Here is a 16,113-nt window from a genome sequence, read left to right on the forward strand (position 1 = left end):
TCAAACAATCATAATTCTAGGAACAGACAATAATTATGCACAGACGTAGCTCGGAGCCTGGGAAGTCGCAGGAAGGATCACAGATACGGTCAGTCTTGGACAGTCCTGGCTCAGAGGCACAGGCACAGTCCAGAGCACGGCTCGGGGCTTGGCCAGTTGTGCCCAGACAGGTCCCACAGTCACGGAAGAACTGCAGGAAGAACAAAGCCTCAGATGCAGACACCCACGGGTGCCGTCTCAGACACAGAAACCAAACTGCCCGCGACCTTCCCTGCCTGATGCTGTTGAGAGATGATATTTCAGAGGAATGAGTCTTTTTATATTCTGGGGAATAACAAAGGAAACCCAGCGCTTTCAGGTTCGCCTCTTGTTCCTGGCTCCCTGGCTTCATCCGATCCACGGGAGGCTGTCACGTTTACTCCAGCAGGTACGGAGGCATGGATATTTCAGAGACAAGTGGTCATGGACGGTAGGCGCTCTACGGAGGGGCAGGGGTGCAGGTGAGACGTGGGGGAGGAGTTCTGTCTGTGGGTATCAGCGCTGTCGGCGCTCATGCGTGTGTGAGCAGGTTCCTGGTGAGTGGGTGATGGAGAGCTCTCAGACAGAAAGCCACTGTGCTCAAGTGGCTTCTCAAAGGAGGCCCTGTCCCTGGCTTTGCTCATTCTGCGAACAGTGTCCTCAAGTGATATCAGAGCTCACTCAAACCACACGTTTGTCAACAGCGTATGTGGAGGAGTCATCTCATTGAAGATACTAATAGGGATGAGTTGAGCAGAATGTAATGAGAAAGATCTAGACATGGTGACCAGACAGAGAATATAAGTATGCTTAGCACAGCAAATAATATCATATTGAGTTGTTACTAATTTGTAATTCCTTCTTACTTAGATAATAGCCTCTGCTCTGGTACAGTTAAGATCCTTCACTTCTGTCTTTTGCTGTCTCCAATCAGCTCTGGATTTTAGAGTTTTGACCTGGAGAAATTCTCTGTTCCTACTTCTGCACTTGCTCAGAGGTCTTTAATGGACTGAATCTTTGTTATTACATTGCTGAGGAGCTGTGCATCCCTTGAGTCCCCTCCGCATGGGGCTGCGATTTGCTTTGTTCAGAACTGGACAATGGCTTCTTTGCCTGTTGGCTTGATATTGCCACTCTTCACACCTGAAGGCTCTGTGTTCACTGGATAAATGTCTACACATGAATAAGCTATTGATGGAAGTTCAAGCTTACAAAACATTCCTCCTTTGGCAGACAGGGTCATTGTAGCAATTGTTGTGTACACCACTGAATGTCTTCACTAGCATCCAACACTCAGACGTTTGCAGTTCAGCCATTCCACTTCCAATATCATCTGGGCTGCACATCCACTGGGGTTTATCTGTGGATCTGTGGCCCCAGCTTCTCTAGAACCTCTATTCCATCCTCTTAGGTCGTGGCCATGACTTGCAGTGAAATCTAGGGGAATGTATGGTTACTTCTGATTTTCTGGTACATTGGTCAGCTCCTTGATTTTCTAGGGATCCCACAAGGACACTTTTCTCTCTCCAAACTGGTTCTATAAGTCTAAACTGTGCTCTTTGAACCCAGAGCTCTTCTAGGGGACCAGAGAAACGTTTATCCAGGACAGATGTTTTTGCATGATTCTGAACGCCCGTAAACTGGTAAATGCCCTTGGGGTTGAGGGTTGCCCCTGAAGGTGTGCCTGGGCTCTGTGAGGTTATCTCAGGCATTTGAGGTTCTGCTGAGAGGGAAGAAAGCCTTTGTTTATGGCCAAGCTCACCAAAGTCTCACCACTATTACCTGTGAACCATGTCTGTGAATTGGTGACATGACTGAGAGAAGCACCTTGGATAACAAAAACCAGGAACTACAGAACTTGAATGGAACACCTGGGTTACCTTGTCCGTCTTTGGCATCCTCCCTCCCTCCCCTTGCATCTGGCACAGAACTAGGCAAGGGAGGCAAGGGAGAAGCTTAGTGATACTTGGAGACCCTGCTTTCTCTCTGAATCTCTTATGATGATCTCAGTCTCTTTCTCCTCTTGGTTTCCAAGATGCTCCCTTGAGAAGTGCCCCAGCCTATGCGATATTATTTATTATATTGATCACTGGTAACATCCCCCAAAGGCTCAATGTAGAGGGAAGTGACTGGTCCTAATGGCCCAATTAGGTTGATTATCTTCTGGCTCCAGATGTAATGTTTGTGCTGCAGACTCTGCAGCAAAGGAAAGGAGCCTGGCATGCGGGGGGAGCCAGGATGGGGCAGCCAGAGGCCAGGGTGTGGTTCTAGCTCTGCCCCCAGCTCTCTGTGTGACCTTGGGTAGAAGTTTCCTCTTCCTTGGTCTCCTAATTCTAAAAACAGTAAAGAACATTTATTGAGTCACGGGGCAGTGGGCTAAATGCATTATGTGAATCATCTCATTGAAATCTCCCAACAAACCTATGAAGTACATACTATTATCAGACCAAGGTAAGGAAAGTGAGGCTCAGAAAAATTGTGTGATTTGCCTGCCTTCTTACCGCTGGGAATCCATGGGCTGGGTTTGAACTTGAGATGTATGAGTTTAGAGCCAATCCTCTGAAGCCCCCACTCTCCACTCCTCAGCTGTCCTGAAGAGACCTGCTAACCTGGTAAGAGAGGTCGCACTTGTTGCAAATCTTGCTGCTGTCCCAGCACCTCCTGCCCTCTGCGTCAGCTTCGCGAACACGACAGAGGTCCAGCCCATTGGGTCTAGCCCTTAGAATGTGTTGCTGAATTCAGAATCTGTTGACATTTCTGTTATACTTGTATTTATAGCCCTTTAATAAATATAATATTTATATGTATAAACATTTTTTTTTTATCAGTACTGTTTGGTGAGACTAGTCCCTCCCCATCATGCCTCTTGCTTTTCGACCTTTTGTGCTCCTGCCTGCCAGGTGGGCGCTGCCACCTTGGACCAGCCTCCAGAGAGCCTCGCTGGAGCTGAAAATTGATCCTGTTTGCAGTGGTGGCTACTTGACATAAGGAAATGGGTGTTCATGGAGCAGCCCTGGAGGCAGTGCAGAAGAAGTTTGGAATAGGGAGGGTGAACATGGGAAGAAGGTGGGAGATGTATTTGAGATTCATTTTGGAGGTAGAATCTCAAAGATTTAATTTTAATTTAATTTTATTTTGTTTCCTCTGGTAGTTTTATGTATCCTATTTTTATTTTTTTTGCATTTTTTATACAAGTTTAAAAGGTTACTTTCCGTTTACAGTTATTACAAAATATTGGCTCTATTCCCTGTGTTGTACAGTACATCCCTGAGCCTATCCTGCACCCAGTAGTGTGTACCTCCCACTTCCCCACCCTTATGCTGCCCATCCCCCCTGCCACTGGTAACCACTAGTTTAGAACCTCAGAGGTTTTAGCCAGAAACTTAGTTGCTGTCAGGTGCTCAGCTCCGTGCGGGACCCTGCTTATTGAGGGTTCACTTGACTTTGGATTCTGGGTGCCTACATTGCCATCCTGGCCCCCTCTTTCCTTCTCTCCCACCCCATTTGTTGGCTTGAACACCAATCCGGGTGCATCAGAAGCCCAATCCAGGTGCATCAGGCCTGGGACTGTGTTTGTGTTGGAATTTCTGGCACGCTTCATGTTTGCCTTTGCACTTTATCCTGCTGTAGTATTATCGCCTCTTGAATCCAGCATGCACATTTATCCCAATAAGGGTGGCCTCTTAAACTGTAAGAGAATCCTGAGAGCCCCTGGCGACTGGTGACCGCTGTGACAGTCCCAGATCTGGAGCCCAGGGCTGTGTGGGGGAGAGGGCGGGTGTTTTGTCCCGGTCCTGGAGCCTGGGGGGTCGGACCAAGGGCTGCCAGGTGCGTTCTAATGATTGTTTTCACTGAAGAATTTTGGACTCAGTGCTATACAATTTTCATCCTTTTTGTAAAATGGATGATAATTTGAGTCTGTCTTGACTGCCGGTTTTGCATTGCTAATATTGGTGGGAGGAGGATTTTTGCCCAAGTTCTCTTAAAATATGAGAATTTCAGTCCAAAATATGTGAATTTTTAATTGCAATCCTGGCAGCCCTGGGTGGGTTTTGTGTGCAGCATCTGTTCCTTCCTCCGTGCTCCTCCTGTAGTCTCTGCCTCACATCCCTTTTCCTTTCAAGCTTTTCCTGGGCTGGGGCTGCCCCCCGCCCCCCTATGCATGCCCACCCTCAGCAGCCCTGACCCAGCTCTGCCTCCTGCCTGGGGCGGAATCAGCAGCCCAGCGTTACCACTGTTTCCATTACAAATGCTATTTTCCAGGGGCTCTTAAACAAGTTACACATATTTGTTTGGGCTTGGAACCCGGCGTCCTGGGCTGGGTCTCGGCCCTTGCACAGTCCTGTGGTTCTGTGTGAAATCTCATTACTGTCATTTCAGCCATTTTTCCTGGTTGAGAAGCTAGGCCGTGGATGCATTCAGATGCCATTTATTCGTAATGTTTGCACTGCAGGGGCAGCAACTGTTAGAGAAACACCCTCTTCTCTGATCCTGCCCACCCCACTAGTGATCAAACACAAAATGTGCTGGTGGCGTCAGGATGCCTGAAAACGTACGGTTTTCCCAAGCTCCTTAGCTTTACACAGCGACGTGGTCTGACATTTAAAATTAATCTACGCGGTAAAGTTATTAACGTTTGACTGTTAGCCCTGGAATATCCACAGTGACCTCTCCTCCCACACTGGTGTTTGTTTGATAAGGATTCCCAGGCTGTGTCAGAGCCGAGAGTAACACAGTCATACTTGCTTTTTATTATTTCGGATACGGGGCCTCACCTTGGGACGTCGCCAAGCGCTCTGCTCAGATTTCTCTAGGCAGTAGCTGGGGGCGCCAGGAGCCAGCTATCGCAAATGCCAGATAGGCTTCTTCTACCCAGAGAGACAACGAAGACCCAGAGAGAGGCCAGCTGGAGTTTTAATAGCGGCTGGGGGACCATTGTTCTGGGGCTGGAGGGAACAAACAGAGTCCCATGGTCGTGGGGCGTGAGTTCACACCCACACATTTCTGTGTCCAGGTGGATGTGCTACTGCACATTGTGGCTGCGGTCTGACTACCAGCTGGCCAATATCTACCCACAGCGATGAGAGGAAAGACTGGTCCATCTGGCTGTGCCTGTCCACAGCATGGCTTCATGTACACACGTGTTAGCTTCTGGGTGACTTCTTATTGATGGAGTCATAAGACAGATTTAGGGAGCATGTTCACTGACTTCTCTGGCAGGCAAGATAGTCCAGGCAGGACAGGCGTTCCAGAAGGTGGAACAGCATGAATAAAGACATGGTGGTAAAAAAAAAAGTAGGGGAATAAATGGTGAGGAAGTGATTTAGCGAGTTCCAGGGTATCTCTATGGGAGCAATTACAAGGTGAGGGTGGAGAGTTTTGCAAGAACTGGTTCGCCGAGAACCTTAATACCAGTCTAAGATGGTAGAGTCTTTGGGGCACTCTGAGTAAGCAGAGGTCATGGTCACAAAGGCACTCACTGAGGATTAATGTGACGGTGGATTGGAGGATGGACGGATGGGGCACTGGAACCAGCGATGTCCAGGTGACATTCTTTTTTTTTTTTTGCGGTACGCGGGCCTCTCACTGTTTTGGCCTCTCCTGTTGCGGAGCACAGGCTCCGGACGTGCAGGCTCAGCGGCCATGGCTCACGGGCCCAGCCGCTCCGCGGCATGTGGGATCTTCCCGGACCGGGGCACGAACCCGCGTCCCCCGCATCGGCAGGTGGACTCCCAACCACTGTGCCACCAGGGAAGCCCCCAGGTGACATTTCTGCCTTAAGCTTTCTCCTTCCTTAGTCTCCAAGCTCCTCCACCTGCTGTTTTTCCTGCTTGTCCTTCTTCACCTGCTTAGCCTCATAGACTAGTGTTCTCTATGATTCTGCCCTCATGTTAACAGCGTTCGTACGCTGCACGCTCTCCCTGGCGACCTCACCCGCTCTCACAGCCATAGCGACCACCCATGTGCTGTTGACATGCAGCATCCCATCTCCTGCCCAGACTTTGCTCTGCGCACCAGTTCTTGGTACCCAACTGTGCATCTACCTGACCCACCTGCTTGTGGAGCCTCACTGACAGGGATGCAGGATCCATATCTATGAGCCACCCTGGAGGGTTCAGTATTTTTCTTTCTGACAAACTTACTCTGGTTTTAGAAGATGCCCCATCTTTTCTCCTCCTGTGATGTATCCCGCATGCATGAATTTCCCCCTTTTTTGTGGATCCTTGGACTTGATAACATCTCTTGCATTTCTACCACCATCCCTCTGTGCATACTCTTCATACCTCCTTTGCAGGCCACCCTTCCCTTGTATCTCTGCTTTTGCAGAGACATCTTTTTGAGACATCCTCTTTGAGTCTTTGCTGCTCTGGTGACACCCGTAGCTTCCAGGGGCTGGGTGGTGTGCATTCAGAGGGAGGCATCCCAGAGGAAGGCAGAGGTGGCATGTGGTCCAGCCCTGTCACACTAGCCCCCCTCCCAAGATCCTTTCTGGGAGCAGAATTTGCAAAGCGCTAGGTGTTGTAATTTGAAGATGGCAACTCCCTTACAGCAGAATCGATGTGAGGCTCCTGAAGGTCTGGAGCTGAGTCTTTGTCATCTTAACTGAGCCCAGAGCCCGAGCACTGATCCTCTCTCAGAGCAGACCCAATAATAAATACCGTTTATTTTCTTCCCATCTTTCCTTCCCCCTCTCCTTCTCCCACTACAGCACACAGATTTATTGTGGGATGAATATAATTTACCAGTTTCAAAATGAAGGTTCAGGGAGAAATGGAAGTCTCTGCACTTTTGCGGTTAATGACTGTGTACATGTGTGTTGGTGTGTGTGTGTGTGTGTGTGTCCATCTGTGTGTATGTGAAGGAGAGAGAGTAGAAAAGAGGAGCTTTAGGGGTGAGTTTAATGGCCGGGTGGGAGGAGGGAAGCCCGCCCTCCTGCCCTGGACCACAGCAGTCTTCACCATCCAGTTTGTCTCCATCCTTTATACACGTTCCAGCCCTTGGCCCGGGTCTGCGTTTCTGGTCTGTGATCCTAATTCAGCTGTGGTGTTGCCGTTAGGAGGAAGCTTTGGGAGGGAGCAGGCGTTTCCTCTCCCCGTTTCCACCAAGTCTTTCTTTATTTACAAATGTGTTTTGCTTCTGTTCAGTGACAGGCTGTAAGCGTTCTCCCAGTGAGGAAGAGTGATTTCCTTGACCCTCCTCCCTCCCTCAGTATTGAGCTAGGTAAATGGCAAGGCCCACCCCCCTTAAAAAAAAATTTTGTATATGAGGAAACATTCCTATCTATTTTCATGCTGCTCTGGAAAATGTTCAATCAAAATAGCTTTTAGGCTTTAATACTTAAGGCTTAAGATTTCCCTTATAGGGCTGTGGCTGAAGAGTGAAAAATCCCCTTTTATATGAAGATAAAATGATTCAAGTTATTATATAAAATATATAACACTTAAGATATAGATTTATTTATGTACCTACACAGAAACACACGAAAAGGCAGCGAGATCCAAAATCTACATTTTCTCAGCCATCAGTGGGCTCCACGAGGTGTTCTATCATGTGACTAGGAGAAAGCCTCAGTTTCCATTTTAGACCCTCTCATCAATCTGGTGATGGGTTTAATTTTGAAGTTGCCTTTCAAAATGTGAGCTAGTTTTTATACCGTGCTTGTTTATTTATTTAGGTGGTTATGGCGGGTTGGGGAGTATGGGAAGCCTTGTGAATCCATGCATTTGTAGCCTGACATGGGGATGTGTTGATTAGTTATTTAATATGGCTACAGTTCTTTCCCAAGGAAAAAAAAATGTACAAACAGAACAAGTAATTGCTATTAATCTTAATTATTATAATAACCTTCCTATAAACAATAACTCTCTGGCTACCCTGTCACGTGTTTATTTCATTACTGACAAGAGAGATCTTTAAACTCTCATGATAAATTAATACTTTTACCATTAGCTTCAATATGCTGGCCATGGGGAAGAAAAATCATTGCTCAGTTTACAAACCTGTTGAAAAAGTTTTTCTGCTCCAGTTCTTATATTCTAGATTTCTCGTCTTAATACAATGCTTGTTTTTTAATTTCCTTTTCTCCAATCCTCTTCCCAATTTTGATTTTCTCTGTTTAAATGACTTTTGTTTCCTCCTTGCCCAGAGTGAATGCATGTGTCTGTTTTGTAACGATGTTCACAAGAATCCTCAAAGGATTTAGTGATTGGTCTCAATGATACAAGTACCTGTGTTGTTGATAGATTTTTTTTTCTGCCTCAGGCCACAGTAGATCATGCTTAGCCTTGTCTAAAATAACTCGGCAGATGTGTTTATCTAGCATCTCCAGATTTATTGTCAGCAAACAGAGAGGTTAAGATACTTGCCCTGAGATACCCTGTGAATGAGTTATAGAAACAGGACCAGAATGTACCTTATAAGTGGGTTGCTGAATGCTGGATCCCAAAATATCACCATGACAACCTGTAGGTAAGCAAAGCGGAGTTTATTGCCTACCATGGTAAGAGAGCCCCAGCTTGACAGAGTCTAATGGCATCTCACTGGGGCACGAGCAAAGTTGGAGTATTTACTGAGAATTTCAAGTCTGGTTTAAGGTGGACCTTTCAATGCAAGGAGCAGGTAAGAATCATGATTTTATAGTTTAGGATTGGTGAACACAACAGGCGAGGAGTTTGAGAGATGGGTTCAAAGGGTCTTGGGGGATAAATGGCCATTTGATGCTTTCTATTCAAGAGTTGAGTCTTTCAGAAAGTTCCTGGTTTGAACAACTTTTACCTGCCTGAGCAAGATTCCCCTAGAAAAGTGAAGTCATGTTGATGTGGACAGAATCATGTGGATCGTTTGATTCTTAGCATGTGTGTATTTAGTTATTTATGCATTAGTTCGTTTTTATTCATCTTTAGATGTTTGTAGATTTTGTATTTGCATCACCGTAGGCTACAGTCTGTTTCATATTACCTGTCAGCATAGCGGTGAACCACCCTCTGCCACCTGGAAGATACCAGACACTTTGAAATAGAAACAGAAATTTCAGCCCCTCTTGACCCTGAGCCATAAAGTCAAATTTGACTGTTGCAGAAATACTTCTCTGTGTGAATGAAAGCTAGAGTTACCCTAGCTGAAATTACTCCTTGAGACCCGTCTCTGTGGACTTGGAAAAACTCACTAGGGATTCTTGGGCTGAAGCATTTTGTGCTTGGGTATTTCTAACCTTTGAGCCAGCGGTCCTCAACCAGTGTGCCCTGGTACCCTAGAAAGGGACTTGTGAACCATTATAGGTGAGTAGCCAGAATTTTGAGCAGTGCATAAAATGAGCTTCTGTAACCACCCACTCTGGTGGGGCTCGAAATGGAATGTTGAGCTGAATGAGATGGGTGACACAGTGTAGAGATGATAGAATGTATTGCAAGAATGATAGCATCACAACACATCTGAGCCACAGAGCGATCACATCTTCACTGCCAAATGCAAGTACTTTGCCTCCTCTTACATGTAAAAGAGCAAGTAAATCGATCCACTTAGGCTGGGACACAGTGCTGAAGTGAGTAGAGTGACAATGTGCACAGATTGTAGTCCCTTCAAGTGCACTGACAAAAATGCTAACATTTGAAAGTGTGCCATAGACAGAGAAATTCGAGGACACTGCTTCAAATAGTCTGCTAACGTATTAGTTAGGGTAACTCTACCTCTTGGCAAGGCTTAACACAGCAAAGGTTTATTAACACAATGAAGGTGTATTTCCTCCCTCATGTAACAGTCTACTTTGGATGCTCCTGGTTGGCAGGTGATGGTTCTCCAAATGGTGCTTCAGAGATCCAGATAATTTCCATCTTTAGGCTCTGCCACTGCCTAAGACCTCCAAGTCTTCTGCTTCCAGCTGCCAGAAAGGGAAAGAAGAGTGGAGATGAAAACCCCCCAGCTTGAAAGTGGTACACATTTCTTCCATGCACATTCTTTTGGGAAGAGTGGGGACACATCTAAGGGCAAGGGAGGAGCTGGGAAATGCAGTCCCTGGCCTGACAGCAGCCTCTCAGCGACAGCTCCACACAACGGAAGAGGCAGTATCAGTTGGTAGACAGCTAGTCATCACTGCCACAGTCTGTCCCTGGATAATAAAAGCCTGTGCACACCCTAATTCTCACACTTCAACTGTCCTCACTGCTCCCCAAAGTTAAATTCATGCATCCAGCTCAAATTCCTGGAATTTAAACCATCAGGTGTGGATATGACTCATTATAACCTAGTAACTGATGAACCAAAAGACATGCAGTCTGCCCCCTCCTTCTACCCACCCGTGGCACGGTGGAGCAGCGCAGTGACCTCTGCCATTCACAAGAGACAGGAATGCAAGACACAGCAGACACTGGTCCATCGTGAGAACTCCTGCCCAGCTGTGGGGAGGTCCCTTTATGAGCCCTGATTCTGTTTGAGTGAAGGAACTCTTGTTCGCTCTTCTCACGGTTGCCAGCTCCATTCTCTCGAAGGTATTTCCTTGTCCACCATCCTGTATCTGAACACATCTGAAGTGGGCGAGTGTCCCCTCCTTGCTTGCTTCTTCCTGGTGCAAGATGAAGGGGCTTGAGGATTATTTAATAAACACAGACTTTTTATAAAAGTCCAGGATTATAGTTTCTTTGGCAATAGAATTTTGTCAAAAACTTAACAGGCTTCTGATCAACCTGCTTTTTACAGTTGCAGGTGTCCGTAACTTCACCCAAAGTTCTTTCCTAGATATAATTATTAAGCCAGCCTTATTTTTTTTCTTCATCCATCTCTTTCTCAGCATGATGGCAGCTATCTTGAGACCATCTCAATCAATAGGCTTGGGTGGGAATCCTTAATTTACTCTTTGCTACAGGATTGAGTCTTCCTTTTTAACCAAGAAATCTTAATGGCCTTAGTTGCCTAAAGAATTTTGCAGTCTTATCTCTTACTGTTTGGAGGTGTAGCAGGTGGGCCCTATTACCTGGATTCTCTCTATTCCCTTTCATTTTCTGCTTGCAAGCCAGCCGACATTTCTCTTGAGTGCATATCTTTTTGTTATGCCTTGTAAAATGCAGGGAGGAGCGACCAACACACAGTAACATTTTGGCTCTTTCCAACCATTTCCTCTAAGCCATACTCAGTACGCACTTGGTCTGCATCCCAAGTAATGACAGGTGACAGTTTTGAATGTTCTGCCATTGCATATCGTGGGTCCCCATCTTTCCAGCCTCTGATCTACAGCTTTACCATCTGCTGCCCCGCCACTAGGGAGATGACACATACTTTATATTTTTTGTTTTGCCGCATGCCACTCATTCTGCTGTCTGACTCTGTGTCAGCCGAGTGGGCTTTCTCCATGACCACTCCTGACCACTCTGGACCACACTCGTCTCTCCCTCCCATGGTTCCTCTGTCTGAACACAAGTTTCTGGGTTCCCTGTGATCTTTCAAATGCTCTTGGCATTTTTGTGATGAGTTTCATTTGGTTATTAGCCACAAATTACAGCTGTTTTTTCAATTGATTTTTGCTGCTTACAAAGTGTGTTGTTAATTAACACAATAGCCAAGCTATTGCATTCTGAAAATGAGGTGGAGAAAGACCCTGAATGTGAGCAGTTCCTGACGGCCCAGTTCCGACTGGTCGAATTTCCATGGAGATTGATTGATTTTAACATCGGTCCGGGAAACACATTCATAAGAGGACAGGGTGCAGCAGCTATTCTTATGGTGAACTCAAGGGGTGCACATTTTCCGTGTCATGTCGTACACAATAGCATTAATTTTTTTTCTAGGTAAATAATTGAGCATGTCCACTTCAACAGATAAAATGCCACTGAACATAAAATAAAACATTTACATTCTATGGTTGTAGTAGACCACCTTTTGGTAAATTGTATTTAATTAAGGTGTACGGCATGATGTTTTGATATCCATATACATTGTGAAATGATTAGCACAATCAAGCTTATTTTAATACACCCATCACCTCACATAGTTACACTTTTTGTGTGTATGTGGTGAGAAGACTTCAGATCTGTTCTCTTAGCAAATGTCAAATATACAATATTATTAAAATAGTTACCAGGCTGTACATTAGCTCCCAAAACTTACTCCTCTTATAACTGAAAGTTTGTACCCTTTGCCCAAATTTCTCCTTTTTCCCACCGCACAGCCTCTGGCAACCAGGGCTCTACTTTGCTTCTATGAGTTCAACTCTCAGTGTTTATAGTTAGGCCAGGAGGGTGTTTAGTAAAGTCTAGCTTTATGGTAGAACTTCATATGCTCTTGGAGTCCTACTTGGTTTAACCAGCCAATGTCCAGAGTTCGCTGAGAATTTTTGTTGGTGACTAGAGTTATGGAAAGATGGGAAGGTTTGTATCGGTCAGGATAGGCTATACTATGCTGTGGTGATGACCAACCCTCAAATCTAAATGACTTGATCTGAAAAAAGGTATATTTTTCTCTCATGTCACTATCTAATGTGGGTTGAGAGGCTCTTCTGGGAGCTCTGCCTCAAGTAATGACTAAGGCATCCAGACTTCTTCCATCTTGTCATGCTGCCATTTTCAATCCATGGCCTGCATGGTTGCTGTGGAAGGGGAAGAGAGAGTATGGGCAATTGTTTGGGAGTTTTATGGCCAAGACTGAAAATCTAATATACAATTTCTGCCCACAATCCACATCGCCTGGCCCTGATGTAATTACAAGGAAGTCTGGGAAATGTAGTCTTCCCATGGGTCTAGGAAGGAGAACTGAGAGTGGTGAACATGTGTAGCCAGTCTCTGCTTTGGAATCATAATGGTGTCCCTCTAAATGTGGTGTGGGGAGAGGGGTCGAGGAGGAGGGAACAGAAAGGGGGCAGAGTGGTGTCGAAAGTGGAGTCCACTGGCCTGTGGGAGTAATTAGATGTTGAGTGTGATGAAGTATGAGGAAGTTTTTGTGCTGAGCTCCTGGGAGGAAGGGAGAGGACCACTTTTGCCTGGAGTGGAAAGGAGACCAAAAAGTCTCCAAAGTATACAAACCCTTGCTCACGTCTCTCCTCTGACCCCACCTGTATTTTTTTCACATTGTGACAAATTGGCCTTTCACGCACTGACATCATTTTAAGCCTGCGCAGCGGTGGTCTCAAGGCCGTAAGAACGTAGAGGTAGGTTCTAACGGCTTGCTGGGCTTGTTTAGCCGGCAGCATATGTAGGGTTCAGATTTTCTGCTTCCTTTGGGTAAATTAGTACCCCTGTGCAATATTCAAACTCATTTCAGTTTTTAGAAGGTTCAGTAAAGAGGTCAGGCCATCTTTGCTGAGCTGAAGTTTTCTCATATAATTGAACTATTGAACCAGCATTCACTGATCAAATCCTCCTATGACTGAGAATGAAAAACGTTTTCTTCTTGATACTATGAATTAATGGTCAATAAAATACATCTTTGTTTATTTTCCAAAGTGAGTGCATTGTTGCTGCCTGCATAGATCACTCTGCAATGAAAATGGGGCTATTTGGTCGTTGCTTGGTAAATTTGAGTCTTCCTGGTAGCTAAAAGGATATTTGGCCAATAAGCACATGAAGAGATGCTCCACGTGGTTAATCATCAGGGAACTGCAAATCAAAACCGTAGTGAGATATCATGTCAGACACATTAGGACAGCTATTATAAAAACAACAAGTGTTGGAGAGCCTGTGGAGAAATTGGTACCCTTGTGCACTGCTGGTGGGAACATAGATGGTATGGAAAATGGTATGGAAATTCCTCAAAAACTTAAAAATAGAATTACCATATAATCCAGCAATTCTACTTCTGGATATATACCCAAAAGGTTGAAAACAGGGACTTGAACAGATATTTGTACACCCATGTTCATGGTAGTATTATTCACAATAGCTAAAACGTGGAAACAACCCAAGTGTCCATTGAAGATGAATTGATAAATAAAATGTGACACATACATATGATGGGCTATTATTCAGCCTTAAGAAAGAGGGATAGTCTGACACATGGTTCACCATGGATGAACCTTGAAGACATTATGCTAAGCGAAATGAGCCAATCACAAAAGAAAAAAATACGGTATGATTCCGCAAATATGAGGTACCTAGGGTTGTCAGATTAATAGAGGCAGAAAGTAGAATAGTGGTTGCCAGGGACTGGGGGAGGGGGAAGTGGGGAGTCAGTGTTATTTGGGTACAGGGTTTCAGTTTGATAAGATGAAAACTATTCTGGAGATATAGATGGAGTAGATGGTGATGATTCCATAGCAATGTGAATGTACTTAATGTCATTGAACATTAAAATACTTAAAAATAGTCAAAACTGTACATGTTGTGTTCTATGTACTTTACCACAGTTAAAAAATATTTGTACTTATTTTCCGTCATCTAACACTTGTGGAGCCAGAGAGATGGGTTCTGGGTGACGGAGACCCCGAGTGAAGATACAGTGCAGCTGTAATCCTTTTTCGGTTGGCACCCACATGTCAAGCTACCTATCTGTAAACAGGGCTCAGCTCTCTTCCACCTCTATCTGTAGCCATAGATGTGGGCCAACTGAGAGGTGCCAGTGCAATAGCAGTGGATGATAGGGTTTGAGACATCTGCTCATGCAGCTTACTTGTGCCCTCTGGCTCTGGTTCTGCCCTGTCCAAATGTACCACTTTGATCTTATTATGGATTGCTGCTGGACCCACCTGACCTTATGATTTGATGGGTCTGACAGAACCAGTCTATGGTAGGTGGCTCTGCTCACATAGTCTTCTGATGCCTCAGGATCAGATTCTATCCCTGCCAGGGCCCAGTATCCCGCCAGAAGCTACTTTTTGAGTGGTGTGTAGTTCTCTGGGACAGATGGTGTGGCCTTGTTCCTGAACTCCAGGGCGCTATGCTGGGATTCCCCTGCTGGACTGGGCTGTGGACATCCCATGGTGTCTTTTCTCTCCACTCTTAACAATCAAGATATGTGAAGGTACATATCAGAACAAAGAGGTAAAAGATACGGGAGTGTTGTCACTTGGGATCAGGACTGGTGGATGGACGGAGATGCGGAAGGAGATTTCTGTTCTCTCTTTTAAGTGTTAGTTCGATGTGAGTTTTATTTAGACTGTGTGCCTGTATTATTTTGATACAAACACATAAATATTATGATCACTATTTCCCTGTGATCTAGACATTCATTTATTCATGCATTCAGGCCAGCCTTTATTCATTTGTTCAGTCTGGGGCTGGGGCTGAGGAATGGGGCTGGGGGGAGGCAAAGGATCATTGTCTCTTGACTTCATGTAGTTTGAGGCTTAATTGAAGAAGACACAACCCAGGATGCTCAGTGCTATAACAGCATGAGAATAGAGCAAGCAGCTCTGGGGAATTTTCTCTTGGCACCTTCTAGAAGAGTACCCTCACCCCCAGCCTTTGTTCAGGCCAACTTAAATATGTAAATCCTATGGTTGGAGGGTCAGGGTGTCTTCCTGGGTCGGTGTCCTGGGAATGTGAGCTGGCAGAGCTGAGCTGGGAGCGACTCTGGGGCACTGTCTGGACCTGTTTTCAGATCAGAAGGTTGCAATCTCCTGCTCGCTGTCTGAGCCAGGTATGGGAAAAAGGCCCAGGTAGAAGAGAAAGAAGAGGGTGAGAGAGAAGGAAAGAGTGTGCTGAGAGGGAGAATGGGAGGGAGACAGATGTCACTGAATAGAGGCCACCACTGAGAGGAAAAAAGGGGCTTTTGTTGAGACATTGTTTTCACATACCGTTGAAGTGGTTCCTTTGTTTTTATTTTCTGTCTCGATGAAAATTTTGTTATTTTTATACTGTCACAGAACAAATGGAACTGTGACTTAGAGATCACTATGTATATAGCTGTTTTGACGTGTTTTCGACAGTTCTAACACATTTCCGACAGGCAGTATTTTTTTCTCCCCTGGGATATCGGAAGTGGGGGACAGGCTCCCCGGATGTTCAGCTTTGCCCAGGGCTGTGCCCTGGTGTGAAGGCCCCTTGCTGGGGCCTGCAGAAACTTCTGAGAAGTCGGCCCCAGACATTGTGTTAGTTGTGCCTGTTTGTGAACTTTGAGTAGATTGAATCATACAATAGGTAGTCTTTTGTGTTGTTTCCTTTTCCCAATATGTTT

The 16,113-nt window shown here is 45.5% G+C and overlaps 1 long non-coding RNA gene across 6 annotated transcripts in view; it reads left to right on the forward strand.

The window, feature by feature from the left end:
• LOC115854278 (uncharacterized) overlaps positions 1-16,113 on the forward strand; it is a 395,122-nt gene that overhangs the window by 25,989 nt on the left and 353,020 nt on the right. The gene's annotated exons all lie outside the window — the stretch shown is intronic.

Source organism: Globicephala melas, chromosome 12 (genome assembly GCF_963455315.2).
Source record: "Globicephala melas chromosome 12, mGloMel1.2, whole genome shotgun sequence".
Classification (NCBI taxonomy): domain Eukaryota; kingdom Metazoa; phylum Chordata; class Mammalia; order Artiodactyla; family Delphinidae; genus Globicephala; species Globicephala melas.